The sequence below is a fragment of the Hippocampus zosterae genome, chromosome 11, assembly GCF_025434085.1.
Source record: "Hippocampus zosterae strain Florida chromosome 11, ASM2543408v3, whole genome shotgun sequence".
NCBI classification, from domain to species: Eukaryota; Metazoa; Chordata; class Actinopteri; order Syngnathiformes; family Syngnathidae; genus Hippocampus; species Hippocampus zosterae.
In genome coordinates this window covers 16,459,156-16,466,155 of record NC_067461.1, presented here as the reverse complement: position 1 = coordinate 16,466,155, position 7,000 = coordinate 16,459,156, and the positions used below count along the sequence as shown (strand labels likewise).

Genomic DNA, 7,000 nt, shown 5'->3' with positions numbered 1-7,000 from the left:
TCGGCGCTGGAGACCGCCAACCTCCTCATCAGGCACGTCTTCCGTCTCCACGGCATTCCGGCGGACATCGTGTCGGATCGGGGGCCCCAGTTTGTGTCCCGCGTCTGGAAGCAGTTCTGCCGGTCCCTCGGAGCTACGGCCAGCCTGACCTCGGGATACCACCCCCAGTCCAATGGACAGGCTGAGCGCGCCAACCAGGATCTGGGGGCGGCCCTCCGCTGTGTTTGTCTCCACCGTCCGGCATCCTGGGCCGACCACCTGCCCTGGGTGGAATATGCCCACAACACTCTCGTCTCCTCCGCTACAGGCAGATCGCCGTTCATGTCGGCCTACGGATACCAGCCACCGCTGTTCCCGTCCCAGGAGGGGCAGGTGGAGGTCCCTTCCGTGCTGCACCACCTTAAGCGGGCCCATCACGTGTGGAGGGAGGCCCGGGCTGCGTTATCCCGCACTGCGTCCCGGAACCGGCAGATCGCTGATCGTCGTCGGCGCCCGGCGCCCTCATACGCGGTGGGAGAGAAGGTGTGGCTGGCAACGAGGGATCTTCGCCTGGCCGGCTCGTCTGCCAAACTGGGGCCCCGATTCACTGGCCCGTTCGAGGTCGAGGCCGTCATCAGCCCCGTCGCGGTCAGGCTCCGGCTGCCAGCCTCCATGAAGGTCCACCCCGTGTTCCACGTCTCCCTGCTCAAGCCTGTGTCTGCCAGCGCCTTGGCGCCCCCTCCCGCTCCGCCGCCGCCCCCGCGGGTGGTCGACGGGGACCATGTGTACACGGTTCGTGCCATCCTGGACTCTCGGCGCAGGGGCAAGGGCTTCCAGTACCTGGTCGATTGGGAGGGCTACGGGCCGGAGGAGCGGCAATGGGTGCCTCGCTCCTGGATCCTTGACCCGTCCCTTCTGCGCGACTTCCACGCTGCTCATCCGTCCAAACCGGGTAGTCCGCCGGGAGGTGTCCGTTGAGGGGGGGGTACTGTCACGTCGCGTGCTCGCCGACAGGTGGCGGAGTTTTCCCTCCGCCTGTTCGGTGCACCTGCTCTCAATTTCGGGCTGATTACCTGCCTTTATTAAGCGACTCCGGCAGTCATCTCACTGCCGGAGAATTCCATACCGTGCCATTGCTCGCTATCGCTAATCTCGTCGCTTGATTATTTCTCGCTGCCCTATTGCCTTACGGCCTCTACCTTCGCGCATTTCGTGTTGTAACCAAATTGGTTTATCGTTACGACTCTCCTATTTCGGTAGTTCCTCGCCCTTTATCGTTTCGCGAGCGTTTTCGGTTATCTTCCTTATTGTCCTGGTCCTTAATTGACCAGCGTTTTCTGTTACCGTTTTCCCTGTTCGGGCTCTTTTTGTTCTTTATTAAAACCCTTTATTTCTTACAAGATTCCTTTGTTGTCTGCTTTTTCCGGGGATCCACCTCGTCTCTTTTTTTCTGTTGTGCACGAGGCGATTCCTCATCGCCTCGGGCTCAACGTGACACCACTAAAAATGTCTAATTATGAGTCAATTATTAATCTACACTGGCTACAATATACTCTTGTAAAACCATCATCATATCAGACAAATCATATCATCATCTCAGACAAGCCATATTATATAATGAGCTATATTATGGAAAATTGACTTCTTATTTGTGTACAAATTGTCGAATTATTGGAGTGTCTGCACTACCCATCAAGTGTGAAATTAAACAAATGAGGAAATGCTACGATGTTGCCTTTTTCTCGAAAATGAGCCGATATGAATTGTGCCCATTTGTGAAGCGACAGTCTGGTTAATTTCTCATAATAATCACTACTCCCTCACCAAGTTTCTCCACCCCATGACCTTGGAAGCTAGGCCAGGGGAATATCTGCTGTGTTCAAATCCAAACGGGGGGAAGCAGCGCTGCATTGAGTTTGGTTGGATGCAAAGATTAGCATTCACTACGGTGTTTGCTTTTGATAGGCAGCGCAGACTTGGTTGTTTGGTTGTTGACAGGGTGTGCATGCACCACATACACGAGGTGAGCAGAGTAATCGTCCAAGCGTAATTCTGCAAATTGCCGATGAATGCTTCCGCCACCTGTGAAAATGACTCCAAATGAATTCATGGGGGCGAGCTAGCATTTGACGCCTCAAATTCACTTCTTTAGACTCGTGGTTCAACTTGAATCCACCGTATATCACTCCAACTCTTTGTCATGCTAATGAAGGTGTGCCGTAATGAGCAGTGTCACCTTTGTATGAGACATGACTGCCCCTTAAAAACTGACAATCTTCAAGAAGGGACAGATTGCAGGTGTAAAACCTGATCCTTGGGGAACTTTAACGAAAGCATAAAACAGACATTTCATTGAGACACTCGAGAACCATATTCACTTGTGAAGAAAAAATGTCACACACTGACAAAATTGTTGGCACGTTTTCAGTAAGGGGAAGAAAATCCACAATGGTCATTGAAATAAGTTTTAACTGTCCACAAATTAAGTTATATATTATATATATATATATCTCCAATATAATAATTCATCCATCCAGCCATTTTCTGATCCGCTTTAACCTCACAAGGGTGAGACAGCAAGGATACGCATGCTGGTGCCTATCCCAGCTGTTTTTGGGCAGTAGGCGAGCGGACACCCTGAACCGGTTGCCAGCCAATCGCAAGGCACACAGAGACGAACAACCATCCGCACTCGCACTCACACCTAGGGACAATTTAGAGTGTTCAATCGGCCTACCATGCATGTTTTTGGAATGTTGGAGGAAACTGGAGTACCCGGAGAAAACCCGCACAGGCCTCGGGAGAACTGGAAGATGGAGCTGGAATTGAACCCAGTACCTCTGCACTGCGAGGTCGACACGCGAACCACTGGATACCGCCCAATATAATTATTATTGGACACATTTTTTTTTTATCTCTTCCAGTCTCATCACTAGTTTTAAGTTGTTTTAGTGACCATTGTGAGATTTTTCCTTCTTTAACACAAGGTTGCTGACCATTTATTTTACTTTCAGGGAATAAGTTATAAAGGTAAATACTGTATTCCACTCTTTGTTCTGTTAAAAAAAAACAACAACAACAACTTAGCAGATACTGTATATCTCCCTAAACAGTATTTCATTAAAGGCATATCATATTACTCAGGCTGTGTATGACTCACAAGCACATGCTTGACATTGGCATTGTCATACCTACTGTTCACTGTTAATATTATGTTGGATATGATGGAAATATATATGATTTGAAGATTAATATTGATGTACTTTTTAAAAATAAATAATGACTTGGCCAAATCGAATCAGGCCTTATTCGCAGTTCTCCAATAATAATAACAATCTCATTTCAATGTCTATAAGGATCTTGTCACTCATTTTGCGCCTTGACCACATGATCCACTTAAAAATATATTTTTGTGCCCTTATATTGCTGTAATTTTTGCTTTAGTAAATATTATAATAATTATTATCAATTCCCTTTGCATTATTATTTTTTCTCTCAGTGTAAGTGTGTTTTTCCCACTACAGTATTCCACGACCTTTCGGCCCCACCGAGTCTTATCTCAGAGCGGTCGTGTGCTGGATTGCTGAGTCACCTTTGGTGGGAGGTTGCTCTTATCTCCTGAGAAGCACAACGTTCAGGCAGTTGCTTGCAAAAGGAGGAACTTTGGGCAGGGGCGCTGTGGCCTGCTGCGTCTTCTTGGCTAAAATGAGGATTGCAGCAACACTCGCCGACTTCCTCAATTCTTTCGAGTTGGGTCAGAAGCGTTTTCCTTTTTCTTAATGTTTGACATGCAGGTATGAAAAAGCAAGTCAGCTAGGTGGTCCCCATTGTTTTGCTGAGGGAATGTTGAGACTTATGACCCAGGATGATCTGAGACGTGTGGTAATGACTGCATAAGTCGGAGGTGTAGTCTCGCAACACTTCACAGCTTCTCACACTTTCGGAATTGCCTTTTTTAATTGCAATTTTGGATCTTCTCTCATGTTATGAAGAGCGAGGATTCAACAAATCATCCGTGTGGAACTAGAATGGCACTCAAGGCCGCAAAACTACCTTGAAACGTCATCATCTTCTGATGGATCTCAGCCCAATAGAAGTGGACAGAAACGGCAGAAAGTGAAAACAATTTCTTCAATCTAATCTTAATTCGGATCCTTCCCAAAATATGATGTATAAACAGCATATGCATGACATGAAATTCTATGTTGACACGTTTTATGTTGTAAACACACAAAGTGCCATGCATCAAAATCACTGACATTATTGGACCGGTAAAAAAACAGAGACCAGCGAACTCAAATAGAAAAGGACTTCTTGTCATTCTTTTCATTATTATAATAAGAATAATTATTATTATTTTTATTCTTCATAAGCAGGAGAGGGCACAGGGAACTCTGCCTCTCCCCAGACTGCCCTGACCACAGGTCCCTGATATAAAATTAATCCAGATTAATCACATTGTTCTCCTTCTACTATTTTATATGAAGCTTGTAAGAAATATCTTACCATTTATGATCCGCTTTATCCTCACAAGGGTCAGCCTATCCCAGCCGTCTTCGGGCAGTAGGCGGGGGACAGCCTGAACCGGCAGAAACAAGCAACTATTCACACCCACACTTAGGGACAATTTTGAGTGTTCAATCAGAATGCCATGCATGATTTTGGAATGTGGGAAGAAAGCGGAGTACCCAAAGAAAACCCACGCAGGCCCGGGGAGAACATTCAAACTCCACACAGGGAGGCCGGAGCTGGAATTGAACCCGGTACCAATGCACTGTGAGGTCGACGCGCTAACCACTGGAACACCTGGACGCCTGAAAGAAATATCAACATTACTAAAATGAATGTATTATAATTAAAGAGAAAGCGTATTTAGAGTGAAAGACTGTTCTCTTCGCTTTCTTTGATCCTGGAATAGTTTTCTCCTGTAAAATACAACTGTTGGGGAAAAAAAAGATCAAAAATGTAATGTTTTTGTTTGGACTAGATTCGGTTTTGTTCCCTCGTGTCCTTTTGTCTTCACCTGTTCTCGTCATTCGGGTCCCTTGTGTTAACCCATAGGTGCCAAAGTCAGGTCCTGGAAGGCCGCTGTCCTGCATGGTTTCCAAGTCTCCCCGTTGCAATGCACCTGATTCAAATGAACTGGATCAATGTCAGGCTTCCACAGAGCTTGCTCATGATCTGATCATTTGAATCAGGTGTGTTGCAATGGGGAGACTTGGAAAACATACAAGACAGCCGCCCTCCAGGACCTGAGTTTGACACCGATGTGTTAACCAATCAGCTCCCACCACCCTTTGTGTCCTTTACAAGTGTTTCTCGTTGTCTCGTCATTTTGCTTGTATTTAGTTCCTTGGGTTCTGACAGTCTTTGTTGGATCATTGTGAGTATGTGAACGTCTGTGTGCTCCTGTCATACTTTGTTTCTGTCCTAAGTTTTTGCTACATTGGTTCCTTGTTGGTTTCCAGACTTTGAGTACTTCAGTAAGTTTTTTGTTAATATAATTTGCTCAGTCCACCGTGTACCTCCTGCCTCCCTGCTTTTTGGGGTCCTGCACCTACCACCTCGAAAACGTGACAGAAAATTAGCTTTACAGGCATCTTTCTTATAATCTTCACGTAGAAGCAACCCTCAAATCTTCTCGATTTACAGGTTTAATTCCGCCCATGAGTACCACAATCCAACAACGTTGATTTTGCGAAGCCTACGGAACCAACTCGGGCAAGGTATTTTGCTTTTAGATGATACATCAAGGACATATGACTAATATGCTGTACTCTTAATGAACGTACCAACACAAGTCTTGAAGAAATGATTGAATTTGACATGAATCTACATGTTCATTTCTGAACTGGGTCATTACAAGTTATGGTAAACAGAAAATCTTGAGGTTGATCCACAACCTGAAGCAAGTCATGTTGTTGTAATTAATATCACTCGGCAAGTCTGGGGAGGGGGAGCGGGGGTGCACCTGACTACCAAACAATGTGATATGGCTTCCTATTTCATGGATCCTTAAGCAGTATTCAATGTTTCACATGTGGAAGCATGAGCAGCATGTAGCACTTAATTGCATAGGGCACCTTAATAAGTCAAATGCGTTCAAGGCTGATAATCACATTAAATAGTCCCATTTCTCTAAAAAGTCAACTGCAAAGTGAAAAATTCTCTTTCTGTAGGAAAGCATTATGCTGTGAGGTTGTCGGGGCAAATTAAATTCCCCCGTGCACACTAAAGCATCAATTTCCTTATGGTAATTATCTGCTGGAATAGACGTGTCACTAGAAGGAGTCAGGCATGCTTGACATTTAGCCTTTTTATGGAGAGGCGATGAGTAAAAATTAAGATGGGGAAATGAAATTAATCTCCAGCCCAGGCAGGCATTGAAAGATCCTGCAGGATAGTGGCTGAATCAATCATGATGTTTGTGAAGCTGTTTTGAAAAGAAATCAGTGATGAGATGGAGACCACAGGGTGGAACATCAGAGTGTGGTGGGCGGGGGAGGAGCTGTTTCTGTGCTTTTATTTTTTGGGGGGAGCAAATAGAGTTCTCATTATGAGCAGTGTTTATGCCGTTTAAAAAAAAACATGAAAGTTGGCTACGTTTTAGCTTTTGCAAATGAATCGATTTTAATCATTGTTAAAAGGGTTCAAGTAAGGGGTCGGGGGTTCGGGTTAGTGTCGCTATATTTACTGACTACTTGTCATTATGATAGCGGCCTTGCGGCACGAGCCTGATACACATCATAAGTACTTCAGCGGTTTGGCACCTGGGCCTTCAGTGGACACTATCACACTGCAATTAAGGAAACTACCACCACCACAAAACAATACTTATCAAAGAACATGACAAAAACTTGCATCCATGCTCTGTATCATTTATCCTCACTAAAGTCGCAGGGGTGCTGGAACCAATCCCAGCTGATTTTTGGTGAGAAGTAGAGTACACCCTGTATGGGTTGCCAGCTAGGTTTGGAAGAAATCAAAACCTGGATGGCACAAAATTTCTTTTAAATTCAAC

At 45.5% G+C, this 7,000-nt stretch overlaps 1 long non-coding RNA gene across 2 annotated transcripts; it reads left to right on the top strand.

Moving 5' to 3' along the window:
* The first annotated feature begins 2,571 nt into the window (after window positions 1-2,571).
* Window positions 2,572-5,937, top strand: LOC127610865 (uncharacterized). 2 transcript variants are annotated; one of them, XR_007965055.1, is made up of 2 exons: window positions 2,572-3,728; window positions 4,514-5,937. It is a non-coding gene; the product is annotated as an uncharacterized LOC127610865 (long non-coding RNA). The 2 variants fall into 2 exon arrangements; XR_007965056.1 differs by having other exon boundaries at window positions 2,572-3,733.
* The last annotated feature ends 1,063 nt before the right edge of the window (window positions 5,938-7,000 follow it).